The 13,440-nt window shown below is 41.0% G+C and overlaps 1 protein-coding gene across 1 annotated transcript in view; it reads left to right on the forward strand.

Annotated features, from left to right (window-relative positions):
- Positions 1–318: 318 nt before the first annotated feature.
- Positions 319–13,440, forward strand: part of otud7a (OTU deubiquitinase 7A) — a 31,127-nt gene continuing 18,005 nt past the window's right edge. Inside the window, exons 1-2 of the mRNA XM_026365262.1 lie at positions 319–456; positions 12,152–12,281. The gene's annotated coding sequence lies outside the window, so the exon portion shown is untranslated. The remainder of the gene's footprint in view (positions 457–12,151; positions 12,282–13,440) is intronic.

A 13,440-nucleotide genomic window follows, 5' to 3' on the forward strand; every position in this document is an offset into this window, starting at 1 on the left:
TTTTCCCTCATTTATTCTTATCACAATTAGTTAATAACAGTTTATAAAGCCCTTTTTTAAGTGGTGCAGTATCAGAAAGTGGTGCATGTAGATTTTAGGGGTTTTATAAATGTTCTTAAAGGAAACTTCAGAAGAACTACATCGCTTGGCGGAGGAGGACAGTGATGAGGGGCCTCCAGCTGGTTGGAGTGATTTGTTTTTGTTTTGACACAGCGGCCTCTCGCGGCTCGTGCCTGGACGTGTGTTTCCGAGGGCGTGGCCCAAAGCCGCGTCGTCGGCTGACGTCACACGCAGAGCGGAGCGGGGGCGTGGCCTAGCTCTGCTGCAGCGGAGAAACATGACATGGGGATGAGCGAAGGAGAGGGAGAGAGGGAGACAGCCTGCTAGGAATTAACGGATCGTCAGAGGTCTGGAGCGAAAACGTAACGATGGGGAGTGATGACTGAAAACAGAACGGTAAGACACAGACACTGCTTCTCTTTTCTGCACATACACCGCAGCGGGCCGATTCGTGGCTCGTTTGATAGTGAACACAATGGGCTACCACTGCAGACAGGTGCACCTGCCTTTATGCGAGTACGTGCCTCGATGCATTCAACTTCAGGCTCCGTGCGAATACCTTTTATTTTAGGTCGATGGCAAATGAATCGAGGCCACAGATCTCATCGACGCTTCGGGATGAGACGCCAGCCGGAGTCTCATAGTGAAAAGCTGTGAACATGGATGTGGTCTTCAGTCTGTATGCTTAGTCACAGACCTTTGTGATGTAGGAATAGACAGTAGCCTTGTAATATATGTATCTGACACAGATGAATGCATATTGTGATGAAAGGTAATGTTAATAAAAATAGTCATTAACCTATTGAGGTTATGAAGCCTATAGAATATTAATCATCAGCATATCAGTGAGTGTATTATGGACCGGATGGATATAAATGTAGATGGTGATGAAACACACAGGCCCATCAACATGTTTGATATAGTAAATCCCAGCAGTCTCACTTTTGGATGTCTGATCATCTTAAAATATAGGAAACCTCATCTGCAAATACCACAGCCTGCTTTATTGCTGGTGCCCTGATACGTTTCTTATATTGTTGGCCTGGTTCACAGTATATGCCAGCTATGCCTGTCTGTAAAGATAGTGAGGTCACTCATTTATTTCTACGATATTTTTAATGGTTTATTTGTGTCCCCTGACAAAGACGTACATACTAAAACCTTTACTCTGTCACTAATATCAGCTAATATTTGAGGTATAGGTACAACACTAGTCTGCCATGTTACCTCTGGCTCATTTGTAATGTGACTTATATCAAATTAACTTCTGCTGTTTTACCTTTACAGCATATGCAGTCGCTTATTAGCCTAACGCCCCCCCCCCCCCCTGTAAATTCTTTGCTCAGGCCTGTGAGACAGGCAGCTGACAGCAGTTGAGTCTGATCTGGAGACAACTCGAACAGACATAGCAGGGCTACATTCCCGTGGCTGCCAGGCCGAGCCAGTTCCACAGAGGGCTTCAGTGCAGCAGGGCACGGGGGAGAGGGTGCTTGGCACCTGATCAGTTACCACAGTGAATTCTGTTCCTGTCACTGACATTTAGCTACAGAAAAACAGAGCAGAGATGATGGTTGTCGTTGAACTCAGTTGGGCTTTCATGTCATTGTGGCAGTGCTGCTTTATCAAACTGACACAAAATGACATTCCTTTGCAGACATCTGAGCCAGTCGCACACTACCTACTTCAAAAACATAAGCAGATAAATGACCCTCATAGCTTTTATTGTAAAAAAAAACATACTAAAACTTAACCAAAACAATGCACTTATGTTTTCACATGTGAACCAGGAGATGTGGTGATATAGTGTTTTCCAGTGGTATCATTAGGCAGGGATCTAACAAACAAAGTATACCTCACAGTCCCTGACAAACACCTGCACAGGGGGCTTAATCCTCCTGTTTGCTTTCAAAAGAATCCCATGCCTCCATGCCCGAAGTTTGGTCCTTCAGAGGAGATAAAATGAGTCAAGTATCCACAGTAATCATGGCCCAATCACTGCAAGGCTTTGAAGTGGACCCTGTTCTTCAGACATCTCTGCAGGTGTGGCTGCAATGTTAAGTGTTCTGTCTGCAGGCGGAAAGGGGCTAGGGACCAGCGAGAGGCTCCGTGGGCAGGGAGCGGGGCTCCCTTCACACATAGGTCAAGGTGAAAGGTGTGCTTGCCACAGAGTCACCGCTTTCGGGGACTGCCGTCTTCCAGTGAACAAACCGTTATCAAATTTATGTGGGAATAGAAATATGAACTGTGCCTCCAGATCACAGACAAATTAAGTCATGAGCCTTGTGCCTTGAAGCTGTAATAAATCCTTACACCAGCATTCCCCTTCACTCTGTGGTATAAGGTTCAACCACAGAAGTGTTGCAATATGTTAACTGTAGAAAACATTTAGCCACGATTTATAAAGTTGGATAAAGGATACTAGGTTGTCAGTCTGAAATGTTACTTCAGCCTGACTATGATAGTGTGAGATACCCGCCAACTCATCACTCCCACAAAAATCCTTAATGCTGCCCTAATGAACACTTTCTTTTAAATCACACACAACAATAACTATTAAAGTTTAATTCTCTTTTGTATAAAATATGGTTTGCATGAATTTAGGTGCTTTCCCTTTAAAATAAAAATACAGATAGCTGTCCTACTTCAGCATTCAATCAGAAAGGCTGCTGTTAGATTTCTAAACGTAATTGTCTTGTCAGCTTTTTTCGTCAGATATTTGTGTCTCACACTGAAGAAAGAAGTTGTTGAATCCACCTGATGAAATCAAAACCTGCTGGTTCAACACACAATTGAAATCTAGTGCATTATGTGCCGCTTGATGATTACTTACATTTAACAAGACGTTATTTAGCTCTTAACAAGATAAGGTTTTGCACTTGCACTTACATATTTGTAAGTTTTACATTTCATTATGGCTGTTGTGGTGTAACATGTTTTTTTTATGACAGTGTCTTATTTTGACTTGCTGCTTGTAGGAACAGTTGGAAAGTTGGCATATAATAGTTGTTGGCTAATATAATAACTTTTAAAATTGCACAAAGATTAAAGTTTCATCATCAGTAAGAAGTTGATATGATCCACAGGTTGTGTCTTGGTCCAAATGTGACACAGGCAGTTGGAAGTTATGTTTTGCCAAGAACATATCCTCTGTGATAGCCATTATGTGTGTATGTGCGCATATGCACGTATGTTCCTCCTGCATCTAATTGCATTTGTGTTGCTTCACTTGTCTGGTGCTGAGTCTGGGAGCAGGATGGCAGCTGGAGATGTCTGCCGTTGTAACACTCTCCCCACAAGACCCGGTGGCCACAGCCTTCCCCCGTCCTGCGTCGAATCAGCAAGGGAGCACTTTCCAAATCAAACAGAACACTGTTGCACAGGATACCCTTGGTGACTCAATTTAGATTCATGCAGCCCCACAGCGTAGGTCATTTTCATTCATTCAGAAAAAGAGGTCAGTCCTCTTTTTCTCTGCAAAACCCAGCTGTATATGTTGGCAAATTAGTGTATCTCCATTTTGCCTCATAGTTTATTTTAGTTGAGGCAATATAGGAAATTCAGGTTGGATACTACTTGGAGAAAAGAAGGGTACAGCAGGGTGGTTCAGCTTGGGTCTGTCTACGTCACTGGTTTTCTTAAGCGGAGCAAACAAACGGTCTGCTGTCTGTCACTGTCACTGCCCTTTCTTTCATCTTTACTCCATAAGCTACATCACATTTCATGAGTTTAACAAAACCCATTGATGGACTCTTGGGGGAGTACATTTGCACTTTCAGCCCACTGAAGATGAAATATTACATCTTCATTGTCTCCTTTCTGTTGAGATTAAATATCATATTTGGACATCACCCTTTGTTAACAGTTGCACATGCTGTACTTGCAGAGTTGCATTAATTTCATTTCATTAATTTTTAGAAGATGTGGTGGAGGTCTGCTCTGATTATTCACCCTGCAGCTACTTTCCTCCCACTGCTTTTTGATATGCCTCTTCATTTAATCTCATGGTCTTATTTGCCTTCCCCCCACCTACATGCTGGGCATTCTCAACGGTGGGGTCTGAACCCAATGTAAGGTCACGCACTCTGTGTCTAAATGGCATCATGGGAAATTTAATTTGTAAATCGTCATGTTAAAACAATTTGTACATTTGAAAGTTGAATGCTGTGCCTAACTACTACATTATATTTATGGTCGCTAACATAAGCAGTGCCTGTGGTTACCAGTTGTAAAAACAAATGTGGTTTGGCACAGCGGGTCCCTCGATTCCAGGGGCGGTCAACACTCCTTAAAATAGCTACAGAAATGGGCGACTACACCAGTAACAATAGACATGATCATGTAGCTATTATAGAATGTAAATTCATTCAGTGGTTATAATTGGAGAGTGTTGACCACAAATACTTAAAATTAAAATTGAGCAAACACTCTATTAACATTTTGCTGTTGCTGTCGGATGATTAAAAGTTATTCTAAACGTATGCATAACAAATGCACATTATAAGCTGCTGATTGGTTACATGGGCTGCTGTCACATTTGAAATGATAAAATTATCAATAATCCCAAAAGGGCTGCCATGCTTTGGCACATAAATCCTTGAGTTAGGAATTAACTAACTGACATTGGGAGATGAATTGACTTTTAATAAGCCACTTAAACACTGAATAACAAAACACTTTTTAAAATGAATCCCATAGGCTGTGCCACATCGGTGAGTCACATAAGCATTTATGTTGATGCTAAAACTGCTTAAAATTCTTATTGAGAGGGAAATGCCTCTGCTTGAGTCACTAAAAGGTAGTTAATCATCAATCAAATGTCAGTTACTGATACCGGTCTGAGCGTGACACATCTTTCTTCCACAATGCTCTCACACCCACTGCCTACTCTGGGGGTGTATTTGAGCTGGTGGAACACGCAGCAGTCGAAAGAAGTTACATGTGAGTAAAGTTTATATCGAACACTTTATTTTTAGCCATTTACCTTTCACCATGACATTTGCTATATCTTTTATCTATGCTAAATGACACATACACAGATTAAACGTATCCTACTGTACACGTCTTTTGCAGATTAGTGCAACTGATGGCATTTTTTAATTTATTTGTTTAGTTGAGTGTGACCAGACAGAGACACCTTGTTACATACAGGGAAGTTATGCAACAGATGTAATATACTGTATAAAGGGCATCTAGCTGAAGTTACTTTGCAGTATGTCTCGTACGTGATGTGGCTTTAAAATTGAGGACTTGTTAATCCTTGACAGGAACGGTTTAGATATCCGATGCAGTTGTCTCTTGCAGTTAGCATGAGTAGCTAATCATTGTTCCTGCAGCTGAACTGATCACATTAAAGTGGCTTTTGTTAGCTCATAGTTGAACTCAGGGCTGCAGCTTCTTTCATTAGGTCTACAGATGTCAACAGTGTGTTAATATTGTTCTAACAACACTCATCAGTGATCATCTGCATTCAACTGCAGTTTGTCTACTTGAACAGGTTATTTACTGGATTGAATCTTTCTGTATAGCCTTGGAGCATTTATCTGAAAAATACATTGTGGTCACATTTAATTGTACATGTTTTCAGATTCTTGAATACCTTTACCTACACGATATTCCTGGGTCTACAACAAACATCCTCTTACTATGACTTAGAGATTGAATTCAGATATTGGAGTTTTGCTAGATTTAAAGTTTGCTAATTTAACAATAAGGTTATGTAAGGTCGACCTCTCCACCTTCTTGTGTGTACAAACCCACACCAATGTACACAATCAGTCTAAAAGCGGTGCCACCTTGAACAGTATAATGTTAAGCTCATGATAGCACAGGTGTCAAAACAAACTTGTGTGTTTCATTTCTTATTGGACTTTCGGTGGAGATAATGAAAGTCGTATTTTGGACGTGCATAGTGGCTGATCTGTGATGGAAGCAGAACTTCATATGCATATTTAAGGCTAAAACTATAAAATAACTAGCCAAAAAATAATATTGTGCACTACTTTGCGCAAAATATATATTTTGTGTTTGTTCTGTTGTGTTTTTTGTTGCTATTGGTGACAAAAATCACTCCTGCACCGTTCATGATGTTATTAATATACCTGACACAGACAGCAAAGTGTATAATTTATATTGACAGCATAGTGTTGGTAGCTGTCCCTTTTTCTTTGACTTTGGGTTCTTTAAATTAACAGAAAGTCGGAAACCTCCTGTTTTGTCAAAGAATCACAGTAGTCACAGCTGTCTGCTTGTGGTCCTCTATAAAAATAAGGGGCCTGGTCAGGAAACGAGGCATTGGCTGCTGTGGAAGGGAGGCTGGAGGGACTGACATTTTAAGGGGTTATGATCTTATTCTGTGCCCCTCAGCAACCATTTCTTTGTTTGGGTGCAAACTGCACACACAGCTGAGCTGTGTCCGTCGCTCTGTTAGAAATTGAGATTTGACTCGACTGTGAGATTTTGCTTTATTAAATGGTTTTATTGCTTGTAAAGTAAAAACAGTACTGTCGCTTTTGTGTAAATATAATGTGCAGCTTTTGGATTTTGTGGGAGGTTTTCTACATACACTGATGTCGCTTAGTTGAAAAACCACATAGCTCCTGCTGCCCACTGCAGCATTCATCAAAAATTCCCCCTAAATATTAATATGATGATGCATTTAGTGCAAATTGACAACAACTCTCCACTTTGTGCATATGCTGTGCTGGCAGTGTGCAGCACAGCAATGAGATGTAAAGTGACATTATTGCTTCCAGCAGCATCTTTCTCACAGCATGTGAAAAGCTGCTGCACAGAAGCTGGGCTTTTCTTAAGTTTAGGGAAGGATTAGAGAGAGAAAGAGAATGTATTTGCGAGTGTGTTTGTTCATGGCTTCGTTACAGACTGTGTCTAGAGGTCAAGACTTACAGTAAGAGCATTACACTCGCTTTCTGCCTTGCATTAAACAGGATGGGTTGGGGTTTGACTGACATACAGCAGAGTCAGTCTTTCCACCTTCTTGGCTGTCTCAGTCCCTCCATCTTCTTGTCTCTGGAAGTAGGACTCAGCAGTTGATTTCTCAGAGTGTCAAGATCACACAGTAAATAAATGTTGTCTGTGGGTGCTGAAGGCAGGGATGGCCCCTGGTGAAAAGAGCATAATGGAGGGATAAGGATGGACTCAGTACATTCCCAGGTGGTGACTGAAGAGAGAGCGAGAGAAGGAGAAAGACGGAGGTCTTGATGAGCCGGTGCCGGGTGAAGAGCACTTGCTTGAATGTGTTCCCAGGCACTGATTGAAAGACGTCATACATACCCCAAGCCGCCTATAATATGGTCTGCACGACAGCATATATTCATTTACATATACATATACATGCACACATTTGCTGTTCCTATCCCTGTTCACTGAGCACATACACAGTCACAGTCTGGCCATTGTGGCTGAAAGAGGAAGGGGAGGACGAAGGACAGCGATTGAGGCTGACTGACTGATAGATATGAAGGCTGAATAGCAAGTGGTGCTTCCACTGTGCATTGAAATTCACTGATTGAATCTTGTGCTAGGGCTTTGAAATAGTGGAAGCGCTTAGTTTATAGTTTGGTGAGACATATTCCATTACATGTATTTCCCATGCTACTTAAGTGGGTTGGCTTCTGAAGCACGCTAATGGATTGTGTTGATTATGCAGTGCTGAAGCAAGGTGGAAATGATCTGTTTGCCTGTATTGTGCTCATTTGTTTGCTCAACATACAATTACAACTAGTCTAATCTAACAGCATCTTGAATTGCTGCATTTTTCCTGTTTCTACCTTCAGGCATTGACTAACATCAGTAAGACTATATAAAACTGTTGCCTGTTGTTAGTGCATTAAAATAGCTTTTTTTCCTTCTTGACCTTAACTGAGGGGGTGGCTTGACATTTTGTTTGTGCACAGCCATGTGGATTAATACTGGATAACAATGAATGCCATCTTTTATTAGCTGTCTTCTGTGTTTTGGCAGGTCTTATGTGGAATCACTTGCTCTGTTAGCTTTGAGATTGGAAAACACACCAAGGGCACACTGGGCAGTGAACGTGCAGTGGTTAGTGTTTTCAGGTGTACACGTACACGCGCTTCTTTGCACCCTCACATACTTAGACACTTCAGAGATGGGGATCATAGGTTGTTTAGATACCAGTGTCTACCAGCAGTTTCCGCCTGTTGGTGTTTGGCCCTGCCAACAGCAGCTCAGCTCACACACGGGCGATGAAGCGACGTTTGGTCCAACAGAGCCGTTTGCCTGAGCCAAAATGTAAGATTTTATTCTCTGCTTGTCTTGAGGAGTCCAAAATATTTTGTCCAGCAGAGGAGGGCTCAGCTCTTTGAGGTTTGAGCAACTTCATTTGTGTTTAACCAATAAGCCCACATCTCCTGTCCAACCAGTGCAAGACAGGTCTCTTGCCACTATTTTGTAACCCAGGCTTGGGTTTCGAGTTTCAGAGGCCCTGTCGACTCTTTGGACTGCTGCCGCCTGCTATACTGGGGAGCTGTGAAGTGAGCTCATCCTCCTCAAGCAGGATGCATTGAATCAGTCACTGTGGTTAATTGTTTCCTTCATAAATGTTATTATTAGATATTGTCTTTTGTGCTTTTATTGTTTTTGTATATAGTTTAGTATAACTGGCTCAGACACATTTCTTCAGCTACAATATTTAGCAGGACACTACTGTTTGTGATACAGACTTAAAGCATCACTGACACATTTCACATTATGATATCTTGGTCTTAGAAGAGCTTATTTCTAGACTATTTGTGTCACCTTTTCATAACCATATAAGAAATGATTGCACTGACAAATCATCTCAACAGACCAGACTATTGTCATGTCTGCTACACACTTTCCGACTCCGTTGCCATGTTCTCCCACTCACCTGATTACTTCCCTTTTGGTTTGCCCATTCTCTGCTCTACACAGCTGCAGGAGATTCCTGATTGTTTGCCTTCAGCTCCACCCCAACACCTCAGCAAACTGCCAGATTGTTGTCAGCACTTATGCCAAGCATCCCTTGCACCTCAGTCTCCAAGCTTCTGCCAGGCTGCTCACCTCGCCATGGACTCACGCTCCTTCTTTCTGCTGTTAGTTGTTTTTGTTCTGCATTGTCTGCTCATTCTCTAATTGTGTTAATTTATGCTCACTTTCCTGCCCCTTGTGATTTTGTCATCTCACTTTTGCCCATGTTAGTGTAATCCCTAATCTATGTTGGTTACAGTCCGGTTACAGGTTACAACTGCTACATGAACTCACAAATTATTAAAATTATAGTCAGAATAGAAACAGAAACAACCTTTAAAAACTAGCCAGGGAATAATTGCAAATGTGTACACTGCTGTTCACCTTGGTGTATGTGTAAAAGATTTACTGCCTGAGTATTTTCCGGTGATTGAGGAGAAACGGTGCAAGAGTAGAGTGTAAGTGTTTGTACAGTATGTTCACCTCCCACCTGCTTTGTATCTGCCTTGTATGTGGGCGATCATTGCTCACTATGGAGACAATTGTCTCAGCTATAACTCATCCTATTACGGTAAAATCACAATATATGCACATGTACATCATGGAAAAATAGCCTGTAGCAGATTATCATATAAAGGTGACAAAAACAGTCTGCCTATGGGGAACAAATTGTGCGTTGTTTTTCCTGTGTTGCCCTCTGATGTTTCTGAAGAGTCGAGGCTGCGAGTCTTCGTTGCCGTTTATAGATTCACCCACAGCAATTGATTTGACACTTTATCAGCCAATCGGTTTGGTGAAGATTGAAAGTTTTAACGTTTCAAATATTGTTAAATACATATAAAAAAAGGGCACAAGCAAGTAGGAAGCTTGCATTATTAGCATTGTAATAGCATGCATATTGGAGGAAGCTTTTGCATCTCAGATCAACACAACTGAAAGTTTGAGCTTATATATTGTTTTATTTGAATCACATCGAATGATAAAGTCTAAATCTGACAGAAATCTGGATCACCTAAACTAACAATTTGAGGCTGACTGGCACTGTTGCACATACTGATGCTGTATTTAGTAGACTGTCATCCAGTGTTGCACCATTTGCCACCAGTGTAACTGTAAGAGAAAACACTTTAAAAGCGAAAATGAGAAAGTACCTGGTTGCAAGACCACATACGCCCTGTGGTCTCAAACATGTTTGTACAGAGACCACAAGATCAAAAATGTAGCCTATAGTGTACATCGCCTGCTCATCTCTGACCCAAATATAAACTGCCATGCAGAGGGTGCAATATAAACACTGACTAATTGTGAGGCGTAGAAGTTGCTCATGTGCTCCAAGTATTGTGATTTCCTAGTATTTTTGTAAACTCTAAAATATATTTCTGCACTTTTGCTCATAGAACTTTGTGAAGTACTTTCTCTTAAGTACTTTGGATCTTTGTTTTAAATATAGTCACTCGACTAATATTAGTACACCAATGAGCTGCCTAGTTTATTGGTATACATTAGGCAGCTGAACGGTCTGACGGTTCTTAAAGTTAATGTGTTGGAAACACAGGGCAAGTGATAAGCGGTGACAGGATTGGGCGTTTCCAGAATGACAGGTGTCATCAAGTGTTTCCAATAACAGTGATTAATACCTACAAACGGTTGGACTGGCAGCAGAATCAGGCTCATTGATGCGCATTGGAAACTCAGGATAATCTGGTCTAATAGAAAATATATTGTAGCTTCAAACGATGTAGACGATGAGCAATTTGACCATTATTTTGTAGGCTTTTTAAGGACGGTCCCTACTGTAGAGGTGACTAAACTGAGTTCATACAGTCTGTAGCGTGTACTCTTGATGAGAAGCTTTCCATAATGGACAACATTAGTCAAGTAATGTCTTGTTGTGTGGAAGATTGTTGTACTAATTTCAGATCTACTCATCATTATGTGATGCGTTCTAAATGTAACATGTCGGTGTAGCAGCAACGGCCGAAGTAGTCGTTGCACACTGATGGCTCCAGCTAAATTAATTTGTAAAGCTAGAAAGTAAATCCACTGATTTCTTTTACCTTTAAATTCTCTTTACAGTTTACAAGCGATATCTGTCTGATTTTGAAGGCGTCATGGTGCTTTGGGCAAAGTTGTTGCAATAGACTCAACAAATTAACAGAGGACAGATCCACTATATGAACCTTTTTACCGTTCATGTGAATTATGCATGACACTGGAGGGTATTTCAGACCCACTTAGCAGGGTCTTGACACTAACTCCTCAGCAGCACTTGCCAGAGTTCTGCTCAAAGGGTGGAGCGAGGCATTAGCTGGTGTGAGCCACTGGGGAGCGTGGCAGAATTTCCGCTGTGGCAGTTCTCACACTCTTCTCTCACTGTTTCCATGCGCGTTCGTCTCCACGCGCTAAATAATCACATCTCTACCTGCTGTGTCATGGATCCGGAATCAGCCTGGAACATAACAAAACGAACAGCGAACTTTGCCTTTACTTGCATCAGCACGTTAGACCTTTGTTATGTAAAAACACGGGCTGTGAGGCCAGCATTGCACTTTCTTTACCATGTTGGTGCCGGCGTCAGATACACACCTGCATCTTCCTGTGAGAACCTGAAAGAAACTAGAGTAAATGCTTTTAGACGGTAGCGTCTAAGGGAAAAGCTGCTGCTCAAACTTAAGGTGTTAAAGGGGATGTTTATGAGCATCTAAGGACAAATGAGGCTGCTTCACTGTGATTTTACAACAGCTGACAGGTGTTATTACACAGATCACCAAGTAGAGTATCCTCTGAGGTTCTAAAAGTACTAGAGCATAACAGCAGCATACTATTTCATAAAGCACACTTTTTTTTTTAAATGGATGAGGATGTTAGCCCTTAGTTTTCAATCAATCTAATGATAATGAAATGTTAAATGTTGTAGAGTAATACTGTGTCAGTTTGAACAGTCAGTAGATTAAGTGGTGTCTAAATGACAGGATCAAAGTAATGACTTCAGGGGTAATTTGGGATTAGCATATTAACACAGAAGCAGTCGCCGGTGTGTGTGTGTGTCAGTTGCATGTTTCACAGCAGCTTCAAATTTTTTATTTCAGGATGATAACTTTCAGTATTTCTGCATTTCCAGGGTTCTCTGCATCCCCAGTGTCTTCCTCTCATTTGATGCCTTTGAAGCCATGGACTAGAGCTGTGTCTGGTCCAGACAGTCCCGTGGTCATCAGATGGCTTCTCAACAACTCTCAGCAAAAATACAGAAAGTAAGTTTGAATTGTGGTGTAAATAATGTGAAAGAAAACAGTATGCACTGTATGTTACAGTATATATTTAGTAACATAAAATTAAAGCACTCAAGTGAGCAAAACTACCTTAAAACTTACTTACATAGTTCTTTTGTTGCCATAAAAATTCACTGAAACCCAGAATGAGTATTAATCTGTTACTGAACATAGTCTGTATCACTTGTGCTATTTTCACCTGTTAGAGTAATGTTTGTTGAATGGTGAGACACTATAAATAGACAAATTTGTTTCTAGGAATTTGTCTATTTATAGACAAATTCGTTTTCATTCAATCAATTCTATGAATTTGTCTATTTATAGACTCTGGCTGTCACTGTCATAATGTCTATATATTGTGTATAGCCTGATACAAGCATGACAAATATGATCATTGTCATTATGTTAAGTGTATATGTGTCATGTATGTTTCTGAGTCATGCTCATGCTGCCTCCTACAGGACCCACAATCTGAACAGGGGTTTTCTTAAAGGAAAAGATGCAGCCATGACTTATAAAATTCAGCTGTTTCTACAAAGCAATACTGTGATTCCTGTTAAGTGTCCACCCTTAGAGAGTAATTGTGTGCACAAGCGTTGTCTCTTTGATCCTAGAGAAGGCAGATGCTTCACAGACTGACTGTCAAGCCTTTTGAATTTCCTATAAGAGGTTTCATACAAAATGCCTCTTGGTATAAAAGCAAATGTTTAGTTGGTATCATACGGTGAGGTTGAAATAAACACCCTGAGAGATGCATTTTGGATAATGTGCCGTCGTTTTATCTTTGACAAACTGCTCTAGCTGACCACCCTGGGTTTCCTGTGGTTTACATGTGCTCAGATTCTCTCAGTACAATAACGCACATGTAACACAATGCAAATGGCTGACAGTAACTAGGTCAGCTTAAGTGCAGCTTTGACTCATTAATAATGCATATGATAAAGACTGAAGTTGCTGGATTTTCAACAGGGATATTTTTCTTGCTGGTGCCCACAGTCAAGCAGTTCTCACCTTTCTTTTATGTCATGAGCATTTACTGTTCAAATCCGAGATTGTTCTGTCATGGTCAGTCAAAGATATGCCAGCACTACCTGCTCATCCTGCTGTGACAGTAATCCATTATATCTCCAGTCTGCTCATT

The sequence above is a fragment of the Anabas testudineus genome, chromosome 6 (genome assembly GCF_900324465.2).
Source record: "Anabas testudineus chromosome 6, fAnaTes1.2, whole genome shotgun sequence".
Classification (NCBI taxonomy): Eukaryota; Metazoa; Chordata; class Actinopteri; order Anabantiformes; family Anabantidae; genus Anabas; species Anabas testudineus.